We start from the raw sequence: 26859 nt of genomic DNA on the forward strand, positions 1-26859 counted from the left end.
TACACTGGATTAGGTTGCCCAGAGAGGAAGTGAAGTCTGTGTCTTTGGAGATAGTTCAGAATGCAATTGGATATGGCCCTGAGCAACCTGCTACCTTTTGGACCCTGCTTTGGGAGGGGGTTGGACCTGATGATCTTGGGAGGACCCTTCCTTCCTTGGCCTTCTTGTCTCTGTGTAGACAAGATGCTGTTAGCAATCTTCTAGTGAAGAGATATGAGCAAAGTTTCAGTTTCTAGAATTTCCTCTGACATCATCTTGTTTACAGAGCTCAATGCCTTAAGTTGGGGTTTTAATTATTGAATTATTCTTTCTGTAATACAGAAAAAAAAAGATTGAAGTGTAAGTTTGAATAATAAAATGAGAAATTAAAATGTTATGCCAGCTTTTTTTTTTTTTTTTGGTAGAATTCATGTTGTTCAGTTGTCAGTGATCTGGACCTTGGTTTTATCTCTGCTGTGCAAGAAATATTTCCTCCAGAACTTCACTGATTTTTCTTTTTGGAGGATTTATGACATATTCCTTATACATATACATATTCCATATACATATACTCATCTTCTTTTTCTCCACCCTTGCTAGTTCCAGGATAGTGTAATACGATAGAAATGGAATGGAACAATAAATGACTTAGGAAATATCAGTAGTCTCAGCATTGTGACCAAACTGGCTTGTTTGACACTTCTGCTTCAATGTTCCTACTTTGCTCTCTTGCTGAACAATCCAGATGTTCAAACACCAGTTAAGGAGAAGCTGTATCCACTTCATGGATGCGTGCAAAGATCCGTAACACTGGAAAGAAGTGGAACTTCCCCTAATTTAGTCTACTGTCTATATTTATCACTGTCCATTTGCTATGTGCCTTCTCTCCCACCCCAGCTGCCACCTAACAGATGGCATTCCCAGCAAAAGAAACAGTTCGGATTCAGCACATTGTCATCTGGAAATGTTAGCAGATGACAGGGAGAGGGGAGGAAGAGGAGGGCTAGCTCCACATTTTTTCAGGACAAAACTTGACCTCAAATTCTACTCAGTCACCACAGAGTTCTGGGTATTACTGGGGTGGTGTGGAGAGGGGGCACAAAGGGAGCAAGAAAGAGTTTGCTACGGTGTATGTAGTGACCTTTGGTATGTTCTGAGGCTTGCTGGATAGAAATTTCTGGACTCTGCAGTTATGTACTTCTAGCTCTATAACAGCTTTAATTTATTAAAGGGCTAAAAATTTTTAAAAAAAGGTTTTGTTTGCCCTAGAAACCAAGTGAAAGCAATGAGGAAGAAGAGGGCATCCCTGCAAAATTGACACTATTAAGCCCAGGCACAAAGTGGAACGTTTGCAGTGCCTATGCACAGATGTCTAATGACAAGCAAATAAAACAATAATTCTTAAGCAATGATTTATTTCTGGTTTATTTTTTTTAGTGCCTTTTATTCAGCACTTTCATGTTAGACATTTCTATATACTTTTAGTGTTTTATGCTGGCCTGAGTGTTTGTTACTGACAAAAATGTGATGGAGTTTGATACGAGAGAAAAGACAGGGCAACTTTTTAGATTTAAGGATCATATAGACACAGTTATCCAGTATTTGTCTTCAGAAATACAACTTCCAGATAACACTAACTGTACTAAATTTTCATTCTGAGGGCTGAAGTCTCAAAAACTTGTGTGCTTCAGAGTGAAAAGTTTCAGACACTATTGTTTTGCTGAACAAGGCTAAGGGAAAAGGTTGCTGGGTTTGGCATCTTAAAAACATTCTTGCAGCTGTTTCTCTGGGGAGCTGTGGTACCTCCGTGTGTTGCAACAAGGGCTCAATATTCAGTACATCTTAACAGCAGGAGGAGTTTTGGCTGCCTTGTGAAAATTCATTCAAAATAGCACTCAGAATACAGGCTTCTGAGAAATACCTGTTCATAAACACACAGAAGATGCTGCCCAGCTGCAGTGGGGTCGCTGAGGCGCCCGGCCTGAGAGTAGAGACAGATGTCCTTTTCAGTGACTCAGACTAGAGCACTCTAAGCAGGTATTGGCTCATCTGCTCCCATATCTCAGATGTCGTGGCTGATTATCTGAGCACTCAAGCTCTGTTACAGTGAAAATTCAGGAAAGCGGTGCCATTCACTGACAATGACATCTTAACAGCCCCCAGCTGCTCATTCCCAGCCTATGCCCTCCTTCAGCTCTTGTGAAGTTGTTTATGGGGCCAACAACCTGGATTCTGCCCTGCCACACTCCCAAAAAAGGTCTGATTATTTTTAGCCTGAACTGACTGTCACACCCTGTTCAGTGCACGGATGGCTGTGGTTATATTTGCTAGAGGACAGCTAACTCTCTGTGCCCTGCCATCAGGGAGATGGTCTTTCCCAGGCACTGCATTTTCCTCTTGCTTTTTAAGTGCAGATGTCATGAGGAGACCCAACTGTGCTTGTACACGTTCTGCAGTCAGAGCAAGGGGAGCAGCTGAAGGCTGGCATCCCACCCTGCTGAAGGCAGGCAGTTGCAGCTGGTAATCCCCTGGACTGCCACTGCAGAGCTTGATAAAGCTACTCTGGCAGAGCACATCAGGCTCTTTGCTTGCTCTCCTGCCACCCTAAAAGGTAACTAAGCCTTAATAAGGCTTAAGTATAAAGTCAGAGTCTCTGCTGGTGCTGTGAGCACTTCATTATACCCGAGCAATGTAGCAACATTTCTGTTTTGTACAGCCAGCACAATTCTTCACTGAGCAGGAGGAAAATTTTCCCAAAGTGGTTGGGTAAAAACCCTGGAATTGGAACCAGAAAGCACAGGACTATGGGACTAGGTAATCAATCATCCTTCTAATCATAATCCAAAGATCTCCCCTTGTCACTTGGACAAGTCACTTAGAAACCCAGATCTGTGTTTGCAACCAGAAAGTAGCTGAACTTGAGATAGATGGATTTTTTTGAAAGCAGTGTAAAAGTACTTCACAGTCTTTGTGCACTGTAAAGAGTTTCTATGTGGAAACAAGTTTGTAGCACTGGTGCTGGTGTTGCTTTCCACATGTAGTCCATGGATCCTGGGCATCTGTGAGCTTTTTACAAGAGGTCTGTGCAAATTTACCTACTAAGAGTCCGGGGGCTTTGATTTGCCACATAAACTGTGCCCTTCCACTAGGAAGAAAAAGCAAATGGGGAGTTGGCAGACAGATATGACTGAAAGATACTGATTTGCTAAAGTATTAATTTGTGGTACAGACGACTGCATGTAGGCAGGCTAGCATGTGTGTCCATAATGGGTTCACTCATCTCCTGGGTTCTCAAGGTGGTTTCTCTGTGACCTAAATTCTTGGGATGCAAATAAAATTCTCAGCAAATTTAGGTAGTGCATGACAAACCTTGTAAGTAGGAGCAATCTGTGGATTAGGTAAATATACAGGGTTTGAATAGGCATATAAAGTTAAAAAAAAAATAGAATGATGATTTAAAAAATAAACAAATAAACAAAGATCCCAGGAAACCAAGCTCTGTTTCTTTCTCCTGTCTAATTAAATTTTATGACCTCCCTTTTTAAACAGCATATGGGACACAGATTTCCTAGTCAGCTGGGGATCAGTTAGATACGTGTCTGCATGTTGTTCAAGTTCCAGCTGATTAAGCCATTGCGTAGACCAGAAGTTTCCTGTGATATTTGTACAGACTATCATGGGCAGCAAAGCTAGCTTGGAGCTTTTTGACAAAATGAGTTTCATCCAAAAATGCCTGTATTTGTCTTAGTTTGTCAGAAGTAGGTCAAATCAGATTTCAAGGCCCTGAAGAATTAGTTTTTATAAAACAAGATTTTGACACATCAAATTAAAGATTTTGGTTTTCTGTAAAATGACTTTTAGTTATAAGACATAAGTGCAGTTGAAATGCTTTGAAAATCACCTAAATTAAATATTTCTATTGATGTTGTACATTTATATTATTCTTAGTTAATAAAATTTGTCAAGTTTTTTTATTATTTTGTCACAGTTTAAGCAAGACAGCTTTCCGCAAGATTGGGAAGAGTCCAAATCCAGTCCTAGTTCAGCCCATTATATGGTAGAGATCTGAAAGCAAAACTCAGTGGAATACAATGAAGGAGAGCACATAAGTGTTCTCAGAAAAAAAAAAAAAGGAAAGAGGTATTCTTGTTCTACTTGCCCTTCGCATCTGCTCCCTAGCCTTTAATCATTCATTAGCAGCTTTAGTTCTGGTACAATTCTTATCAGGTATCTATTCCTACAAGTGAAGCATAGTAGTAATGAATAATGGGGATCCATTATTTTAGCAACTGTTCCTGATTCTGTTTAATGACTAAATACCAAATGGTTTCTCTTCCTTCTAACATGGCTATTTAATTTAGATGTACTACAGATAACTGCTTACAGAAGTCATTCCTTAAAACTTAAAGCAACAGGAAACCTTTGCATGTTTACATATCTCTTTCATACAGTGATTAAATACTTTTTGTATTTTTCTCAAGGTTATACAGAAAGCAAACTAGTGTGTTAATTATGGTTCATTAGGGAATTGCATTACAACAGAAAAATTCTCTCTCAATGTATGTCCTGAAAAAAATATGATCAAAATATGATCTTTGCCAAATGACTGCAGTTCTACTTCAGTGGTTGAAAATGCAAAAAAAAAAAAAATTGCATTTTAGTTCAAAGCAAAGTGTTTCCTATGAATTATAAAGTTTAAATTACTTGATGCAGTTATTTGACCTGGAAATTGGAGTGAGAGAAAGTTTAGGTGGACAGCTAGCAGTGAGTTATTTAAGTCTCAGGGATTTCACTGTGAAGAAATGTAGAAGCATGTACCATCAGGGATATTTTCTTGAGTGTATGGGAAAAAGGGAGCAGAAGGTGATGCCTTAAGCCAGAACTGATGCCTTAAAGCTGGTAAAAATAAATGGCAGACAAAGGTTTCAGCTGAGTCTTGTACTGAAAACTATCCATGAAAATGAAAGCTGCAGATCCCATGGCTTCCTGGCCTCCCTTCATTGCTGTGTTGTGTAGATCCTAGAAAACCTCCTGTGAGCAAAGGGCTGTAGGAAAGGGAGACAGCAGACTGTGCCATTGCTTCTCTTTTTTCTTTCCCTTTAGGTAGAGGCTGGTGCATAGGAAGCTCAGTATATGGTCAGTTGATAATGAGCGCACTGAAAATTGCGCTTTGTCAGGCTGGATTTCCAATTTTGCTGTGTCAGCCAACATGGAACATTCTGGGCATGTTCTCAGCTGCTGTAACTTGTTATAGATCTGCAGAAGTGGGTGAATCCTGAGTAATTCACTCTATGTGGGGATTTCTTTTACAGAGCAAATAAGACAGAACATTTTATATTAAATCATTTTCCATGATAGAGGACTTGACATGACCAAGATCATTTCATATGGGTTATGTAGCTATGATCTTACTTCAGGATTTTTTATGTAAAAAAAGACAAATAATGTTGTTTCTATCATTTTTGCACTTCTGTATATTAGTATATTTTTAATTTTCTATGTATATTTAATCGTCCACTTGGGGGGGTTTGTTGTTTTTGTTTTTAACTTGTATTGACATAATTTTGACCTGGGAATTAAGTTTCTTTTAGTTTAAGGACACATTACAATTTTCTTGTCATTTCAACAGTGGGGAGATATTTTTTTTTTTACAGGCATGAAGAATTATTTTCTGTCACCTCATGTGTGGTGCCATTTTTCACTCTGAGAGTTACAGAATATATGCAGGTTTAAGTCTGCTTTATCTTTTCTTTACATTACTTGGTGGCCCTGCTCTCTTTGCAACATCTTCTTAGTATTTTGAGTCTTAATTCTGTTTGCAGTCCTTTATCTGACTCTTGTTACTCAGTTTGACTCAAGTGAATCCATGGAGGACTCTTCACAGACTGCAGATGCTACTTCAGAAGCAGGATGTAAGAAGGGTTGTCACAGTTCAGACTAAAATAGATCCAGCTAGCCTGGTATCCTGGCTCCAGAAGTGATGAAAAGTGGTGGAAAATGGAGGTTTGTTACTGAAGATTGTTATAAAATAACAATCATGTAGTGGTAGCTACCTGCCTTACATTCTGAGCTTCTAGCGATCTGAATTCCAAAGTCAGAGGTACAGTCTTTCTATTTAACAAGTGCTGATGGATGAGTTTGTCTGGGAGATCTTTAATTCATGTCAAATTCTGTAAACCATATCATTTTGTGGCAAGGAGGTCAAAGTTACCAACAGGATGTATGAAGAAGTATTTCTAGTTTCATTTACTTTCAAACAGATGATTATTTGATGCATCCTTGTTCAGTGCATTCCATAATACTAAAACTTCCATTCCCCATTTGACCTGTCTTTGCTACTCTTGATTTTAGAGATTTCACTTCTTTGTCTTCTCTTTCTAATCCTAGGTTTTGTTATCCTTTGAAATGGTTACAACTTAGTTTTTCTATTTCTTCTATTTTCTCTTTCTCAGAAACAAACTGATAGATAATTTTCACTGATCTCTCTAATGTATGCCATATAAAGGGCTTCCAACAAGGGAACCTCCTTGAGTTTATAACAAACAGGGGTGCAAAAAATTCCTGCAGCTCACTGGTGTGACCTTCTCTCTCCTGAATGCTCCTTTTATATCTTAGGAATATACTGCACCATTCTTTGACAGGTGTATCGCTTGCTACAGAAAAGTATTAACTACAAGTGTTTGATGGCTGTCAATATATTTTTGAGCATATGATCTGTTTATGATTTAGGTCTTATTTTCACCTTAAACTTTGTGAGGGATGTTACCTTTGATAATTAAATTACCTCTGTAACCACAGCAGTTTTTTGTAAAGTACTTACCCTGAGACCTTGGGCTGCGAGGAAGTATCTTCTTCTTGGGGTTGTCACTTTTGATATGTCTTTTACAAGTGTCCACTTTCTTTTTCTTAACCTTGATTGCTACCACCAGTAGCACTGGTATCTCCAGTACCAGTAGATTTCTTTGGGTTTTTTATTGCTTATGCATGCCTAATAAGTCTAATTTCATTACAGTTATTGTTAACATAGTTCTTTGATACAGAAGGATTCAAATGACAGGTCAGATGGCTTTCATGGTCTGCTTCATGTACTATGGCTGTGGAATTTTTCTTTTTCCCAATTACTTTTCCTTTCATTTAAGATGATGTGACCATGTACATTTTTTAAGTTGTTCTGAAGGAAGTTTCAAAATGAAAGATGTTTCTTTTTCTCTCAATGCACTACCTTTACTGGCATAATTGTATTATTTACAGCATCTGTATTTGCAAGGCAAGAGGAAGGTGTTTAAGTTCTTCCACACAAGGAGCAGCTGGTGAGTGTCAGTAACTTAACCTGCAGGGCCGAGCCTGGCGTGTTTCCTGGCCATGTCTTGGAAGCTGCTCTGTTGTTGTGCTGCACAGGACGAGGCTGCCTGGGCTGCTCAGCCACCCACTGCAGGGTTTGGAGCAGGAGCGTAGGAACACTGGCCTTCCAAAGAGGCCAGGGTTTACAGTTTCACTCTGACCAAGCTCTCTGGGCCAAGTTCCACCCAGAACACCTTTGTGGAACTGCAGTGCACATTAATAATAACATAGAGACATATGGGGACTGGGCAGGCTGTTGCATGAGGCATGCTAACTGCAAAAAGCCAGGTTTGGGCAAGTAATTTGAGAAAGTGCTACCAAAAAGTATTTTTCATTTTAAAATATGTTTCCCTAGTGCTTTTGCACTTGATTGATGAATTTACCTTACCTGAAATGTACCCTAAAAGGCTCTGGCAGTTCAGCAGGCAAGAGAACTTGAAATAAATACTGTAGCTGTATCTGCAGTGATGAAACCTGAAGGAGAGGAAGAGGTATTGAATGATTTTATGTTTCTGGAGGAAATTTAAACTTGAAATTTTTTTTTTCCCAAAAATTTCATGCTGGAGATGAAATTTTTGGAAAAAAAAGTACTTAAATGAAAACTTGCATCCCCTGTATAATTGCACTATTATTGGTGGGGTTGTTGGATTGGGCCCTGCAAATAAAATGCACTATCTATTTTGTTATTAGCTTTTAACATCAAGGTGTTACATCAGCAATAGGTAAACAGGACACAGGAACTAACATTTTGCTTGGAATGTGCCCTACACTCTCAAATACGAGTAGAAGGCAATAAAGGAGCCAGTAAGGTGTTCACTGAATTGCCTAAGACACCTTTCATAGATGGGAGGGCTCAGTTCTGTTTCAGACTTTGCAAGGTTGCACCGCCCCCTTTTTGAAACATACTGGGAAGGTCACAAACACCATCAATATGAGAGCATTTAAGGCAGTAGTATAATTACAGTAATGCACAAATTAATTAAATTTTTCTTTTAACAGACTCTTGTCTTCCCTCATGCTTCATTTTAGTGAAAGGCTTTATGTCTAGACAGGCAAAGATTGAGAACTGGTTTTATACCAATCAATTTGCTTCTGCTCATTGAGGACTTTAAGAAATCTTTGAAACCTTCAAGGGATCCAAGCAAATTTTTGCAGGATCAAGATTTTTGTTTCTCCCCTTGTAAGTCTTTAGTGCTGAGCTGTCTCAAAACACATGCAGAAATAATCCTCTGCCAAGGTGTGGGATCCAATATGCCTGTAACCACTCCGGCTTCATGTTACCTGTAACCACTCCGGCTTCATGTTACCTGTAAACTGAGAAAGACATTCTTAAATGTTCTTAAACATGCTGAGAACACCCTTTATGTCCCAGCAGAAATTAAAACTTGTAGTCAAAGATGGATCTGGAGAGAGAGCATTCCCTATGCACATGTTGATTCAGATCATCACAATCTGAACACTTCCCACACTTCAGTGTATCTGTCTAGGCCTAGAGCTTTTGGTAACCACTTCTTGCCTCTTAGAAATGCCAGTGTTTCAGTCTGGCCATCCTTCCTCATGTGCTAGGGACTGGATCTTAGTCACCAAGCTGATCCTTGTCCATTCTGCTTCAAGAGATGAGGACCCCAGGCACGTGAGTGAGAGCCCAGTCTTTTGAGGTGTTTTGCGCCTTTAGCTCCTGGTGACATTGGACTAAAATGCACCTTTATGTCTCTTTCAGTGTCTCCTTTAGGACTTTGAAAGCAGTTCTTCAGCAGCACAGTCCAGAGCACCTGCAAGAGTCCATAGGCAGTGAGTGATTTAAGCTGCATGTGGTAGTCTGAAGCAGCTTTATTGCAATACTGCGGTAATACCATCCAAACTGAGGTCTTTTTATAAAGTGCAGTATTGTTTGCCAGACCAATGTTAGCATGCATGATTTAAATGATGGCACAAGCAAAACTTGGGCTCAAAATGGAGATATTAAAGATACCAAAATATTATCTTTCCTCTCGCCAATGAGAACAGCTGGCGGGATGGGTTTACTGAACAAAAACTTTGGCCAGCAGGCAAAGGTTATCATTTTCACAGACTTTCCTTCTGAAATACAGGATTAACAAAACATGCTGTTTTTTAATTTCAAAATTGGAGGGTTTGTGTCTTTCATCTGGTCAAATTTAGCTTAAAAGTGAAAATAATATCAAAGTTACATGCACCATAGGGAGACTGTTAATGTGGTAACAAAGGGCATTTGGCCAGTTAAAATAATAAAAGATTATACAGCTTTCCCAGTGATGGCTGGAGCCCAATTGGTATTTTCCAAGTAGAGCCACAATATTTCTTTCCAAATTATGAGGTTTGGCATGATTCAGAGTGAGTAAACTTACTTTCTTACAAGGAAAAAAAATATAATTAAGAGAAAAAAAATATATAATTAAGAAAAAAAATATAATTAAGAGAAAAAACAAGGTCATGCAGTATTATGGTTCAAGTAAGCAATAATACACCATGGGGTGTACATTAGTCAATATTCATACACGCTGGACAGGCCAAGACAGAGACAAAGAAATGGCTCAGCATACAAAAAGATACATATATTATCTTAATAAACGTATGCACAAAAGTAAAATGCAAAATGGATGTATTAAATCCTTACTAGACTGTTTTAAGGGAATGTATATTCAATGTTCATGTGTAATGCACTCATAAATATTACTTTAAAAATACCCTTTCTGTTAACATTTTATACTTTTTAGTAATAAGTGGATTTGCTATTTTCTTTTTGTCAGAGTATCTGTTTTGTTGGGGGTTTTTCTCTGCTATTAAAGACAAAATGGTTTGAAAGTTTTCTTGGTTTTTTTTTAATCATTAAACTGATTCAGTTTGTTAAAAGGACTTTCAACCTGGATGGTCACACTGGAAGCCTCTAAGAGTCTATTCTTAATTTAATAGAAAGTAATCCACCTTCTAGGACTCTGCAATGACACAAAGCCTGCAAAGACTCAGCAGAGCTGAAGATAAAGTCATAGGATTGGAAAAAAAGAAATAGCAGCTTCAAATTTGGAATTGAACTTGCAGGGGATTTCTGAGGGTAATTTTGTTCTTATTTTGGGGTTGACAGTATTTCTTTAATGAACAGACTGTTCAGCTGAAGCTCAGACAGAGAGGGGGAACACACAAAAAGAAAGCCTGCTGCCTCGGTGTATGTAATACTGCGGTAGCAAAGTGGGAGCAGCCTTGTGAGACATCTATTCAATTTCTGCTACTGACACTGCTCATGGGAAAGGCCTGTGAGATGCCAGGAGGAAGATGAAAAAAGAAGAAAAAGTAAAACTTGAAAAAACATGGAGCCACTCCCATCACCTGAAGCTCAGACCACACACCTGAAAGGGAGTAACCCACATCCAGCTGGGGTGCAGAGTGTGAACAGCCTTATCTCCCTTTCAACTCCACCATTTTGCACATCTCGTATATAAAGTGATTGTAAGGGAGGAATTGATTATTTATTTCCCGTTCCTTTCTTAATTACAGTAACCTATGGAATTATATCCTTTCATAATTACAGTAACCTATGGTATTATAACCTTCATGAGCTGCGGCATCAGAGCTCCAAGAAATCTAATGGAAAGGAAGCTAACACAAGTAATAGAGAGAAAATAACTGAGGAGAAAAAAAAAATCTCTGTTTTACACAGAAAGTATTTTCTGGATGCTTCTCCATATAGTGCCAAACAGTATTAATTTGGCGATGAGGCCATCTTCTCAGAGAAACATCCATTTTCTCAGCTTGGGAAATTATTCTTGTTTTTCACCTCAAAATGGCACCAAGAAGGTACTGCACAAGTGGAGAAACTCTTATTTTGTATTAAGAGAATAGTGCAAGCATTTCCCATGTAAATAACTGCTTTTAGGTGATTCTCTGCTCTGCTTCATGACCCCCCCATCTTCAATCACTTAACAAATACTTTTCTATATAGAATCTGTATTAATAACAAAATTATACTGTGCAAAAGAACATCTTGTCAAACAAGTATGCCATGTTTACCTGCAAAATCCACTGTACTTGCATGCAGCAATTGTGTTTTATTTTTTTTGCATGTTCTTGCAATGCTTTAATCACTGCTATGGTCCTCTGTATCCTCCAGCAGTATATGAAGCAACGTGATTGGCAGCTGTCATGTGTAGTCTAATTCTTTCTTAATTAGCTTAACACCTCTATGAGATTAAAATCAGTAGGGTAGTGTTACCATCTACTACATGTTTTACTTTCTGTGACATTTCACTTTGTCAGGCACCTTGCAAATCCCTTTCCTTTATCAACACAAAAAGTGTATTATTGTCTAAAGAGAAAAGACTTATTACAAACCTTTATCCCAGCTTGACAAATACTTTTACTAGCTACAACTAGCAAAAAAGAAAGAGGTGTATTAAGGGAAAGAACTGTTTTAAAATTAATCTTGTCGAATCAGAATGATCCTTTGGTTGCACCCTGCTGCAGTGAAGGCCTGCAAGTTTCTGATGTGTCAAATGTTTCTAAAAATACAATGAATAAAAGATAACAAAAATAAACTCATTATGACAGAAATATCAATTAATTTACTCTTTAAAGCCACTATTTGCAAATCACAGAATTGTAGAATGGTTTCAGTTGGAGGGGACCTTAAAGATCATTTAGTTTCAAACCCCCTGCCTTGTGCAGAAACACCTTTCACTGGACCAGCTTGCTCAAAGCATCCACAACTTTTCTGGACAACCTGTTCCAGTGTCTCACCACCCTCACAGTCAAGAATTTTTTCCTAGTATCTGATCTAAACCTATTCTCTTCCAGTTTCAAGCCATTTCCCCTTATCCTTTCACTACATGCCCTGGTGAAAAGTCCCTCTCCATCTTTCCTGTAGGCTTCCTTCAGGTATTGGAAGGCCACAGTCAGATCACACCAAAGTCTTCTCTTCTACAGCCCAAATTGAATAACCCCAATTCTCTCAGCCTTTCCTCACTGGGGACATGCTCCATCCCTCTGATCATCTTGGTGGCCTTCGTCTGTGCTCACTCCGACAGGTCCATGTCCTTCCAGCACAGGCTGGGGACCCCAGAGCTGGATGTGGCACTCCAGGCTCTTGCCTGCTTTGTATACCAGTGATTTTTGTGCAACTATCAGCTCCACAGTGGTGTCCCAAACAAAATATAACATATTAAACATTACTTATAATGCATCAAAAAGTTAATATGTTCACTTCATCACTTCAACATCAAAGAAGGTATTATGTAGCAATAGTCAAGGAGGGCACACTAAGTAAAACTACCTTTTAATAACTTAATAAAATAATCCTGAGCAGATACAGATTCCTTTCCAATAAGAAGATTCCCATCAAATTTAAAACTGACAAAAAAGATTTTTCAAGAATTTATTAAAGCTGCACAGCCTAGCAGATAACTCTTTCAAATAAATTTTCTCATCCAGAACTCTTATGCAAAATTAAAAAAAAATATAGCTATCACATGACTTTTAAATAATCTTTCTCCCTCTAAAAAAATCCTTCAGGAATCTAGTTTATCTTTCTAATAAAGGGCAAAGCTTCTAAGTGTGGGAATTCACTAATCTTCTGCTATCTATAATTGCACAGCTAAAGGTATTTTATAAATTGCTGGCTTCCACATCAAAATGAGGAAATGTCTATCATTTTCTTAAGGATTCAAAGTTTCCAAATTCCTAGCTATTTGAACTTGCAGTCCAAAATCATCAACATGCTTGTGAAGATGTCCATGTCCTTTAAAATGTAAGAGTTACATAGTCTTCCTTCCAAACTGTAGGGTCGTTAAATGGAACATTTACAACCAAGCAGTATCAAAGCTTTTTTTTTTTTTTCACTCTGGAAGTAATTGATATAATAATTCTAATTATTTTGAAACAGAATATTTAAGCAGCTGTGAGTATACAAGGTCAAAAAAGAATTTCCTAATGTATTGTATGCAATGTACCACACTCAAACCTTTATGTTCTATCATATTACACTGAAGCATTTGTGAAAACTCCTTACTCCTTAATACCTCGCGCCTGGTGCTGTCAGTGTGCTGAGTGCTCCCTTTAGTCTCACAACATTATTTCTTTTTATTTTTCTATTATCTTTGGCATCAGTTTATCCCAAACATGTGTTACCCTTGGAAAAAGCACATTAAAAATACACACTGCTAAACTCACTCTTAAAATGCATGGTGTTGGCAGGGGACGCATGCACTCAACAATTAATTTAAAAATCTGCTGTAAACCAGGAGTATATCACTTGTAAATAACACAGGAGGTAGATCTATGTATGCATATTAGCTGACTGCAGGGTTATTAAGTTGCCAGTGAGATACAACCATGAAAAAGCAGATGCCACCCAAGCATGAACCAGATAAACTATTTCTTATCAGAGAAAAGTAAAAAATCTGTGCCATTGCTTGAAGCACCTGGGAGATCTCACACAGATTTTTTTGCATCACATTCATGGAAGGTGAAACAGGTGAAAAGCTGGATAGATTACCAGAGTGAAGTCTTTTTTAAGAGCAAAGCTCAAAAATTTTTGCTTGTTTAGTCTAGTAGAAACAAAAACTGATACAGGAAATAATTATTCTCTAAAAACACAATAGGGTGGTAAACAGTAGGCAAGGAAAAGAACTATTTACTCTAGCAGACAATGTTGGCAAAAGAACAAATGGGTGTAATTTGGCCATGAATAAATTTAGGCTGGAAGCTAGAAGGTTTTTGGCCATAAAAGTGGTGAGGTTCTAGAGTAGTTTTTCAATAAAAATTGTGCGGACAAAAAAATAACAGCTCGAGCTTTATAATGATGGGTATTTCCATGTTGAGTTCATGGAAAATGCCACAAGCATTGTTCCCTGGGTAAGTAAACTACTCATTTTGATAATCCAGGAGAATGTTTTCAGCATTATGTTTGCCTATCTTCTGAAAGTGGGGGGGGTAAAAAAAAATAAATTGAAATTTATGCATACAGTGTTAAAAACAGTCCTTAAGCAAGTGCCATCCATATGTAAATGGCCTCTGCACTCACATTTGTGCTTTGCAACAGGAAAACAATTTAACTTGATAAATAGGTATCACGTTGTATTTCAATGGTTGGCAGTTAATTCTTTTTAATGTCAAGATGCAATTTGTCACATTCCAATTTTCCTGGGGTTTATAGTGTATCTTTCTACTACTTTTATTTTGCCTTGTTTTCTTTAACGGTGTAGAAAACATTATTATTAGTGTGTGGACAATGAGAGACAGATGGAAAATAGCATCTGCCTTTTTATTTATACCAGTTGAGCCACATTTGGCTGGCCCCTGAGTTCCTCAGATGAGCATTTGCTGTTAGTCTAAATCAGTACTAGGAAAAAAACCCCTGATTGTCACCATGGAAAGATGGAATCTGAATATCAGAAAGAAAGAAGAAAGCACAAACCAAACATATTTGAGTTAGAAGAATAACTTAAAATTCAGAAAGGATGTCCAAAGAAAACAAGGAGAATGTTATGAAGCTAATTTCCACTAACACAGAAAGAATTTGCTGAGATTGCAGTCAGGGGTTTAGTCTAGAGACCCAACATGAAAGCACTTCTTAAGGTTTTCTTGTGCAGTTTCTGATGCCTGTTATAGTCTCACTATTAATAGCTAATAAATATGGTTCACCCAACACCGTAGTGGCTCTTGAAATTCAGATCTGTGGTATACCACTGTGCCATCTGAAGAATTACAGTTATTTAAAAACTAATCTGTGCTCTCTCATCAGCAATGCCAAGCAGCAGAAAGAAAAACATTGCAAAGGCGAAGTAGTGGCATTTCCCTATCAGTGTAAAAATATAAATAAGCTACAGTACCCTACTGAAAATAACATTTAATGACTGCATATGCATAAAGTCATGTTAAAAATTCTTATTTGCAAGTGTATGTGTGCACTTATGTATGTAATTATAAACGTATTTTTATAATAAATTATTTATAATTTGTGTTCCCTGTAAGCCCATTTGCAAAAGATTTACTAATGAAGGAACTGTATTATCAACTGCATATCTGTTAGCTTATTGTGAAAATACATGAAAACATAACTCAGTATTCAGTTCAATTTAATTCACCTTTGTATGAAAATGTTGTTTTTCTTCTTTTTTTTTAACCCCTTCTTACCTACAGTTACTAGCTACTGTGTTCAGTAGCTTTTGCCACTAACATCTGAAAGAAGCTCCAAGCCTGAATGCCTCAGTAAACTTTTGGGAGGACACTACGCCTTGTCTGTTAAACAGAGGAATGTGTTTCCCCTCTGTGAAGTCTGGTCTGCCCATCCCAATAGCACCCAACCAGCAGGTGGGACTTGATAAAGTTTTACTGTGGCTTGTAAATGAATAGCTGCTCATTTAGCTTTTGAAAGTGAAACTACCATTTCCAAGGAGGAGACATAAAGAGAAGTGACCATAAGTGCCAGGTTACTGTGTGTTTCTGAAGGCTGTGAACAATGGAAATGCAACTACAATATGGGATGAATTGTAACACATGGGGTGTGATCAGTGCTCAGTAGCGGTCAGGTAGATGAAAGCAAAGGTGTCTCACCCCATTAAGTTTTACACCTTTGCTGATGGTGAAGAGGTCATGAGCAAAACCCAAACCATTGGCAAGGATTCAAAAGATTATTTGGCTTACACTAGGTAGAGCATCCTGCCAAAGTTGATTCTTAAAATGCAATGAAGATGACCAGATATTAGTCCTGTTCCTTCTAACTTCAGACCCATGTCTCAATCCTGGCCCCCACGCCCCACTGCTAGCAGTCTCTGTTACTACAGTTACATTCAACCTCAATTTATAATCTCCAGTCTTGAGACTTGAGACAGTCTTGAGACTCATGTCTCTGCTGTGATGCAATGGGACAGGCAAAATCCAAAATTCTGCTTCAAGTAGTTTTCCAGCTGTGAAAGGATTCATGATTTAACTAGCAAACTGAGCTTCAAAGAATGAAACTAGTAGAAAGGCTCTAGTGGTTATCAAGCAACATTGGAAATACGAAATGGAGGCGGTAGCCCTTGGTTTCTGATTTATCTCTGTGTTGGACTAATTTGAATTTCTGCCTCTGCCATTTGGATGTGCTGATTTTTGAAGTAAGTTTTCTCAACAGACTGCATTCTAATCCAGCAGGAAAATTTAATATTTGGGAAGGTATTAAATACAGTTTCAATACCCTCTGTGTTGTCTATCAATTATCAGAAAACTGAATAAACCTGTCTTAGCATAAGGAAGAGTATTAAATAAAAGTACTTTGCAAATGGCAATAAATCTTTAAAAATCAGGGAGAAAGAGTAAATATACTTGTAAGAAACTTGGTGACAGGCACTACTAAAATAACTAGATATTTATCCAGCATCAATGAAAATTGCATTCCTAATTGTGAAAAAGCCACCTTGTTCCTCCATATAATTTCACTCATTTAAATATTTGTCCCATGCAGATACAGCAAGATTGACTAAACCTGGAGCATGAAGGAATTCAAATAGTCACAGTCCTGATGCAGTTAATGATCACCTTAAAAAAAAAACAAACCAAAAGACCCCCAAAAAACTAAAAACCCAGCTCAACTTTATAGTTACAATATAACCACATGCAAGTAATGGGAATATTTACAAATTCTTCTGGTGTAAATTGCATGTCTGTCTAAACCAACAAGTTTCCCTGCTTCTGATATTCCAGGATTAATTTATTTTCTAGATTTTCTTATTTCAGACCTGTCTCTTAAAATTCAGTGTTCTGTCTGTGGGTAGTGAAAACCAGCAACATACTGTGAGTGGTTTAAATGAAAATACAGAAACTTCCCTGTTATCATGGTAGGTTGTTACGTGAGCATGAAAAGATCTGTTTGCACTGCATTTAAGTGACCACTGATAAATATACAGAATATTGGCTACCTCATTCCTAGAAGCCACTCCAGCCTGGGCCTGATAAGTTCTTATGTCTTTGCAGAAGACACACAAAGTTTACAAAATTGGTGCTGGCAGATGAAAAGCTTTTCAAGATTTACACAAAAATTAAATTACTTTCTGCTATATGTAAGTTTATGAATGCCGCAAGAGTGATTGGTTAGGGGTATTGCTATTGTTATTTCTAACACCTATGCAGAGCTGGAAAGTGTATGATTTTTTGGAAGGGGTGGGAGCCACACTTTCTTTTAAATAAAATCATCAATTCATCACTGCAAGTGCACTGCAGTTTTGATAAAAATAGATAAGAGGCTTGCAATAAAGTTGTTAAACTTAAAAAAACCTGGGTTACCCTTATAATACAAATCTTTCAGCTATTGTTTATAGCTATTATATGTTTTCTAAAAATTATATTCTCTATCTTAAAATGGTACATTTTTATCTCAAATATTTAGTGACTATTTTTCCTTCAGATAAAAATCTACTCCAAATTATAGATCTTTTGTTTTCCATTCATACAGTGCCTTGCACAATAAAATTGTGTTTTCTTGACAGGTATTGTGGTTAAAATTAAAGTAATGCAAATATTTTCTACTGCGTTGTTATGAATGCACAGAAAGTGTGGAAGAAAGTGGATTATTTATCTAAAATAATGTAAACTGTTTGTGTAGAAATATCTGCCTGCCAAGAGTCCCTAGGCTACTGCTGTAGTGGAGCATTAAAGGATGTCTCCAAATTTGAAACAGAAGGGAGGTTGGGAATTTTTCAGTACTACATTAAGACATTTTAATGCTTTATAAGTAAACAAAAAATATTATGGTTTAGTATTCAGTCTTTTTCACACATTTATGAAACCCCCTGACAACTATATTTTAATTTTTGCCCCTAACATTCCCAAAGCACCACTGAAACTTAAGATTCTTTGGAGTAGCCAATTTTATAACTTTTGTGTATTATCTAGTGATCAAAATTCCCCCAAGTTATGGATACGTATGTGTGTGTATCTATATTTATGTCATCTATATCTATATCTATATCTCAAACAGAGACTTAGGATGTTCTTACTGTTCTTAAAAAGCATGAACTCTGTGCTCAAGACAAACTCTCAATGAGCAGCAATTTCACCTTTTTGTCCTCTCTTCCTGAAGAACCTGCTCCTAATCTGTCACAAACAGCACTAACGATGAAAGCACTGCTTTCCATCAGGATTTCCCCCAGCTGTTACTGATTCATTATTTGACTGACATTTGTTAATGAAATTATTTTCATTATTTTCAAAAAGTGCCCTGTAAGGTGAAGGAATTGTGTTTTGAGGTACTTATTCACAAAAATAAAATAAAGGCTCAGAGATCATGGTCACAAATATTGTCTAAATGGAGGCAAACAATCAGAAGCACCAGAAATTACATTTTTGGTTTTTTCCTCAATGAAATCCATCCTGCACCATATTCCCATGGACTCCAGCTACTGTTCTGAGAGCTCAGCAAGTCACACACACTGTTGGCCATTCAGAAGATGAAGTACATGTCCTTAGAATGTTTTAAGTAGTTACCTAGCATCAAGTTCTGTGGCAAAAGGTACACTCCAGCTCCTAAATATAATAAAACAAACACAGAATACAAAAAACACAAACTACAAGCAATTCATAACCATATCAAGCCCATCAGCTTGCCAAAGACAGGCTGCCCCTCATGAAAAGGTGGTAAGTTTAGTACAGACAAGCTTCGAGGAAAATCATACATTTTGAGAAAAGGAGTTGCAACAATTCATGCTTTCTTAGATGCATAACAAGGGGCATGCTATGTCACTCAAAGGAAAAACAAAAATACCATTATCATAAAGGCCAGTTTAAATGGGATGTAGCTGCTTAAGGCAAATCTGAAATATGTGGTCATTTTACAGACATTATGGTTACAGTGGTATAGGTAGCTAAATTTGCATGCAAATTAAAAGGCCTTAAAGCTGTATCTGAGCAGCTAGCACTGTATATGTGTATGAGTCAACACTGGTGTAGTCTATTGGGTTCTGAACCCTTTTTCCACAATCTCAATATTGATTGGCAGTTTGAATTTTCTGCATGACTCAGAGTTTCACCACAGGATACTGGTGCTAGGTATAAATTTGACAAGTTTGCAGAAGAGCTGCCTCTGAAAACGTAGAAATTAAAGCTGTTCCTACTCCTCTTTAACTACTCAATAGTGGCATTTTCCCACTTTTGCTTTGGATGGGAGTCAGAAATGTGTCACATCAATGCCCCAACGCACACCTGCCTCTCCCCCTGGCCCCACCAACCAGGACATTGCCTTTAGGAGCACAGGATGTGAGATCTCATCCATCTGCTGTCTCAGTGAAACTTCTTACCTGCAGGACAGAGGGGCAGCCAGTTGCTGTGACTGCTGTGCCACTGGAGAGGGGTTTTGAATGAACATAGGTGGAAGAAACAGAAACAGGTGAGTACAACAAAAGGCTTTTCTACTGAGCATTTCATGGAGTGTAACTGCATATAATTTAGCTGTACATTCATTTCTGCATCATCTCTCTGAAACATTGAGTATAAGTGAACAGTTGAGTGGCAATATCACAATCTATCAATTTATATATTTTCCATTTCAGCATTTCCCAGTTTAGCATTTACCACAATTGCTAATTCATTTTGTGTGGGCTTCACTATGCATGACCAGCTACATATGAGGTGTACCACGGCAAATATTCTTTTGGATACAGTTTCTTGGTAAACTTTGAGACAAGACCTGTGGCAGAAATAATGTCAAATGTAGTTAGGGAAAAAAAAACAAAAAAACTCAGGTTTTTGGGCACAAATCTGTCAATATTTTGAATTCACACTAATTTTTAATGATGGGTTTTTTTTTTAAAACAAGTTCTAACACAATAAGAAGTTTAACCTGATCTGGAAAACCCACAGCAAGAATCTGTTGGTATGAGACCTGGGCAACCCACTGCCTCTACTGCAATTCCCATTTAGGATTTCATTTTCCTCTTTTGGTTGGTCAGAAATCATTTGATTTTCAGATCTTCTGGTTATGTTATAAGGCTAAAATCACAGAGCAGGTGTACATTTATAGTCCATAAAGAAACTTAACCGATACTGTGAAATGCAGTGCAAATACTTTTAAAGCCAAAGGTAGTTTTTGATCCTATCTCTATAATATAAACTGACATGGCAAAATTATTTACCTCTATCACATCCTGGAGTTATGGCATCAAAGAGGAAGTGAGCTGCTTGGATATTTTACTTGTATCAATGAACCATTTGGATTTTCTTCTGTTTAACTCTGAATTTCCTTCTTCAAAAATGATTGATTTGGAAATGCTGCTGTTTTCCTTTTAAGTTACATTGGTCTGACTTTCTTCCTAATGTTTTTCTTTGGGAATAATGGTGTAAAATTCATAGCAGCCAGAGTGAAGGGGAATCTAGCAATTCTTCATACATAATCATTAATAATGCATTTCTCTACATTCTTAAGGGATCGTATTTCCATATGCAGTTGCAATTAATTCAAAGCAACAGTATAGTGAAAGAAAAACCCTGATGAAACCCACAACAGACCCTCCTATCCTCAGGGCTCTTGTCCAAATAGATACAACCATTACAGATCAGAACTTGTGTGTTTTATAGCAGATGATAGAGCTGAATTGACAAGTGAGTGAGCACAAATATTATCAACAAAACTACAGATGAGAAGGTCCCTTCAGTTGTCAAATAAACCTACCCTGAGATGTTGATTGCAGTGTATGTTCAGCTCAGGTCTTGTGTCCTGGTAAACAGAAAGGATCTTCTGTTCAGCATTGTGTCAACTATACACAACTCTCGTAATCAAGGAGGAAAAAATCCCAACAAAATAGCAGCAACTTTCACAGGAAGGATGTAATGGGAAGAAATTTTTTAATCTATCTTCTATGTTGATGGCACAGGGAGACTTGTTATTAAATTTTGTGGTAATAGAATGGGCTCCAGTATGCTTTTCATGTGTGTGACTACATCATGGTCACTGCCTAGCTACAGATGAGGGTCCACCAAATGCATAGGGATAATTTAACTTAAGTGGATATCTGTGTTTAGTTGGGAACTCATGTAAAGAAGTGGTTTTGCCCATATTTTGCCATTGCAGATTTACTTATAGACAAGTGTAACACAGTGAAAAACATAAGCACAAAACCAGACTAATACATGTCTTGTGATGATGCATGTTAACTCTTGAATCACTATGGCTGAAATTAGTAGCTTTATGTTAGAAATTTCATTTTGCAGTCTGTCATTTATTTTGAGATATACAATTATGCATCCTAAACACGTCGGCTGTAGCTACCTGATTGGGTGTAGCCATATCAGAAAATACATGGATGATACGACTTGACTACATTGTAATACTTGCTATGAGGTAATATTGCTAATACTCTCTTCACAATCCTGCGTCTGAAAAGGTTTAAAGGCTTTCTTTCCTATTTGAATGTGCAGTGGATCCTGCTGACAGACTGCAATCCTGCTGCCTTTGAAACACACACCACCCTAAGAGGCAGAGTTCAGTTCCCAAGGTTTCCAAACTTTTCCATAGTACTTTTAGCAGAGTCTCACAGACGCTCTCAGCTCCTGAGAATGCTGTCCTAACAGCCTCTGACGACTGCTGCAGGGACTTGCACTGGTAAACAGCATTAGGCCTGACCAGCACTGCATGTTTTCAATGTGAGGCCAGTATGGAGCAGTGGGAGAAAGCCAGTGGCATGTTTAAAGTTCATTAACAAAAGCACAAAGTTAGAGGACTCCAGCATGGTTCCACAGAAGGGTTTGGATTGGGCCCTTGCATGAAGCCACCAATAGCTCTCCCTTAGCTCTGCTCTGCACTTGTTAGCGAGGACACCGTGCACCCCATGGCCAGCTGGTTTCTACAGGCTATCCCAGCAGATAAAACTGATAAAAAAATTAGGATTGTAAATACTCCATGGAATCCAGTTGGTTAACAGATCATGATGTCAATGCAACATATGATGCTGGCAGTAACAATAAAACTGCAAATGCTGACAGGTACTCAAATGGTATTTTGCAAAACATTCACATTCCTGTTTGCATGGTCTTTGCAGTATACTCATTATATCAGTATATATTCTATTTCTGTACATAAAAACATTAAATGCTCTTCATAAAACAGTTAAACCACAACGCCTAGTTCTCTTCAGCAAAGTTTAGTCTAAATCTCTTGATTTTGTTAGCACAGTAACATAGAGTAGGTTTTACACTTTTACCAAAGTTTCTGTATTTGGTCTCATATTTTTCTTAGATTTTGAATACCACGTGAAAATGAAGAATATAAATATAGCACTGAATGGACTAATTATTTCCAGATAGTGTAGTAACTTGAGAGTGTGTTGTCTAAGAACAGCAGTTTGCTAAATCACATTACTGAATTATTTAAAATTCGAGTCTTTCGTATAATCATATTTTGTGCCCTTTCAAGTTCCTTTGTTATCACAGCTCAAGCTGTAAAACCTTCTGCCTCTTCTACCTCCAGAGAACAGTCTCCACTAACATACAGAAAATTTAGAAGTACAGTAAATTGTGTTTTGAAAAGACAAAATATCTAAAATCCAAAGGTTTCAAGACAATTAATATTTAGATAGAATAGGCACTTATTTAACAACAGTAAATAGCAAATAGTAAATAGCAAAAGATGAATGCAAACACAATCTGTACATTGTTTTTTGCATAGGATTTCTAGAAGTGTATTTTCAATAAAAATTTGTATTTTAAATATCCTTTCTTGCCAGTTTTAATGTGAACAAATATTGAAATATTTAATTAGATGTCATGAGATCATGCTGTATTATATAACTATGTTTTGTAATCATGCATTTCACTTAACAGAAATACAACAGCTATAGAAATAAGAATAAATAGTGCTTACCTTCTCCCTTAGAAAATATTCCCTGAAGGCAGAGTAAATCTGATTATAAAATTAAAAACAAGCCTGAAGTGTACAAGTCACACACATAAAAACAGCAGATACAGTCGCCTCCATGAAGAATGCCTGTCTCTATCCTTCTGTATATGTTTCTCACTTCTTCACATTCTAGTTATGCTACAAGGACTCAAACTATGCTTAAAATACTATTCTGCAGCATAGCTATAGGCACCAACATATTGCATAAATGGTGCTTACTGTTCCAGAAGTCACGCATCATCCTATAGGAAATTTACGCCTCCAAATGGGGGATTTGTTACAACTGAGCAGATTGCAGCAAAACACAGTGCCTGGCTTGTCAGAGAAAGTTGTTACTTTCAGAGATCAGCACATATTCCTTCACAGAGCACAGTAGCTTTACATTTATGTATGTGCATGCTTACCTACACACACTCACACTCACGCACACAGGAGTCGCAGCCTGTCTCTCACAACCACATGCTAATTGCTGAATGGGGGAAAATCTTGTTAGTATTACACGCGATTGCTTGTCTTGACCATGGCTTTTGCATACATTTTTCACATAGTACGATCAAGACTGGTGATGCTACAAAGCACTTCTAACTCAGACAGGAGTAATTATTCACATAAGGCACCAAACTCGTTTTGGCTTCCCCTGTGAGAGCACTGCAACTGCAGCAGCAGTGCAGGGTCCCTGTGCTGGCACTCGCTTGCTGCAGTCTTTGTGCATGAGTATACGTTATAAACTAATTAGTAGCACAATGACATCTGATACCCAAGAAGTAAAATCATAGAGAATCAATCAGATCCTACAGCAGGCATGTAGATTGGCTGTAAAAACATTTAACAGTAGGTAGATTTTTTTTCCTGTGCTGTCAAAGTTTAAGGTACAAAAAGGAAGCACACACTAAGGCATTTTTGTTCCACTGTGATATTGATCCAATGCCAGACGTAGTGAAACACAATGGGCACACAGTCAGCCTTGGTAAATTAGGTAGATTAGAGATCATTTGATGGTATTCCATTGTTGCTATTGTAATCACAGTAATTTTCACTGGTAATGGTGCTTCGTGATGAAGTGCGGTTCTCACAGGATAATTGTGAAAGGTATCAAAAGATTCAGGGTGTAGCATCTGGTTTTAAAAGCTCTTCAGATTCAAATTGGCATTTTACTTTATCTTGAAAATTTATTAGAGATTCAGATCATGCCGGTTTAAATGGAAAGGTGAAAGCAGGGTAATTTCAATCTATGAATTATTCAGATTCAGACTGGTGAAATTGCCATCCATGAACTGATTCTCTGACAGTCTCTTTTGCAGAGCCTCCATTACACTTGTCATTTTTATTTCTTTATCTACAATCTCTTTCTCAGTTACTGAGCTTGTCCCTTAGGGCTGTGCTTCACAAACCAAGTATTTAAAATTGGCAATAACCTAAATGTGTTGCTGTCTCGAATCGCAGTCTCCACAGGCTGTCTTTTCCAAATCATTAAAAGCCACATTCACGATGGTGTCTGTTAGGCTCTTCGATTAGATGAATTAAATTAAAAAAAAAATAAAAAGCCAGCAAAGAGAAGAGACCAGGGTGTCACATCAAAGAAGATCTATGTTCCTGTAACAGTCCAGCAAAGAAAGTGGTGCTTTGTGCTGTTCCTTTGTTGTCAGTGTAACCCATTCTAGTTGCATAGCATCACGCAGAAAGAAGCAACTGTTAAAGCAGGCTGACTTCGTGCCCCGATTTCCAGCAGGAGCAGATAAGGACTGTGTTATAGACAGACTAATCCACGCAATTGTACAGTCAGAGACCAACCGCAATTAACAGCTTCTTACAGGCAAGAAAAACAGAAGCAGTAGTAGTTGTAGTAGTAATAGTAGTTGTAGCTGTAGTATTTGTAGTATTAGAAGGAGAAGCGACTGGATACCCGAAAGGGTTTCATTCTCTCAGACTCCAACTGATACAGATTGCAATCCCAGAGACTCTCCACTTGATGGCTGGTTGTGTCATTGCTAGTCGACTGCTGCCCTGTATCCAGAAGAACTGGGACTGATTTAGGTCAGAGAGTCTGGTTTCTTGTTTGAGCTTTGCTCTAACTGATGTAAGAAATTGCGGCAATCTGTATTACCAGTCTATCTGACCCTGGGATGCTGGCACAGCTTCAGCTGTGGAGTACCTGCAAAAGGCCCCAGTCGGACAGACAGTGACAAGTACCATCTCCTTTGTCCTATTGCTGCAGGTACATCACCGTAGCATAAAGAAAAAAGCCCTCTTAGTACGCAAAGTGGGAAATCAGGCATTCTTCCTCAGAGGCAATTTGGGTACAGAGCTCCAAGCAGTCCCTGCTCAGCTGAAAATGCTGCCAGGCTGAAGCCAACACATCCAAGCTGTGTCTGTTCCTATGCTAACACCAGGAATATTCCCCTTGTATGAAAAAGATAAGAATAAAAAAAATCTATGCTGCTTTGTGCCTGGTTCTATGCGTCTGCTTTGCCGCACTGCGACTAGAAAACTGCAGCAGTAAGAGCTCTGGCAGTTGCGATAATGTAGAAAGCAGCAGCTCTGTGACACAGCAGTCAGCTGACTTGCAGTGTTATCATTCAATGTCCTCTATAGAATAAGGCCACTTTCTAAGGTAGCACCAGGAGGATGACCTTGCATACAAAAACTGGGCTGGAAGGAGCGGCAAGACTTGTGTACACCTGCAAGTGATTTTGTGGTGATGTATAGCATTATCATTGGGAGTGTGTCAGTCTTTAATGGTCTCTTTTCCCTCTCTTCTTTCCTCCTTTGCCAAGCAGAACTTGTCATCTGTTGAGCAGTTTTTCTTCTGTCATGAAACAGTCAATATGGTCATGCACAGCCGATGATAACTGATGATAGCCAATTAATTATCATTAATAACACTGTTTAGGTAAACTGTTTTAAAAATATTGTTTTTAAACCACATTTCCACAAGAAATCGTGGAGTTTTATTAACTTCCCCTTCTCTGCAACTATGGATATGCTCCAGGAGAGAGAAAATTATCAGGTGAAGACCCCTGAAAGGCAAATCCTAACTGGCAAGAGCATATTTCTGAGTTCTCATTGAAGCATCTGACTACCTAGACTGATTTTCACAGTTCTCTATAATTTCCAGCTAAATTCACTGGGAACAGCTGGCTGTCCCTGCCTCTGGGAAATCAGGAGGGGAGAACTTTAAAGTTACAGCTGGCAAATATGGGAACTTATTAGAGTTCTGAGTCAACAGGAGTCAAATGCCCCACCACCACCTGGGGCTTTGAAAGTTCCCATGGGGAGCACCAGGCAAGTTCTTGAAAACCTTCACCATGTGTCTGTCTACTTAAATTATACCTAAAGCTAGAGCAGGTTTGTCAGAAATGGCCATAAATCAACTTGCCAGTCATTTAGTAAAAGAATTTACATTACGTTGCATTATCCTTGGCTGAGGACAGATCAGCTTCCACTCATCTCAGTGGATGTGTTGTATGTGCTCAGGCCAGAGCTTAATTGGCTCCAACAGCTACTGCTGTAGACAGTGCATTTCAGTGAGACACACTCTAAGTTAATTTTAAACTACCCAGAAAGTCTTATCCTGGAGTTTAGCAACAGCCAAGTAAGGAACAGGCATGATACACCAAGCTGGCATGTCCTGTGATTTCTATACTCATGCTAAATTACATAACCATTAA

The 26859-nt window shown here is 38.1% G+C and overlaps 2 long non-coding RNA genes across 2 annotated transcripts; one reads left to right on the plus strand and one right to left on the minus strand.

The window, feature by feature from the left end:
* On the minus strand, positions 1-25686 carry LOC146441431 (uncharacterized). The gene is made up of 3 exons (XR_014849911.1): positions 23411-25686; positions 7709-7794; positions 1-310 (listed from the first exon to the last, which is right to left on the minus strand). It is a non-coding gene; the product is annotated as an uncharacterized LOC146441431 (long non-coding RNA).
* On the plus strand, positions 2617-15878 carry LOC146441432 (uncharacterized). Its single transcript, XR_014849912.1, has 3 exons — positions 2617-2793; positions 9041-9111; positions 10271-15878. It is a non-coding gene; the product is annotated as an uncharacterized LOC146441432 (long non-coding RNA).
* Positions 25687-26859: the final 1173 nt, after the last annotated feature.

This window comes from Lichenostomus cassidix, chromosome 2, assembly GCF_008360975.1.
Source record: "Lichenostomus cassidix isolate B80296 chromosome 2, HeHo_3.0, whole genome shotgun sequence".
Taxonomy (NCBI): Eukaryota; Metazoa; Chordata; class Aves; order Passeriformes; family Meliphagidae; genus Lichenostomus; species Lichenostomus cassidix.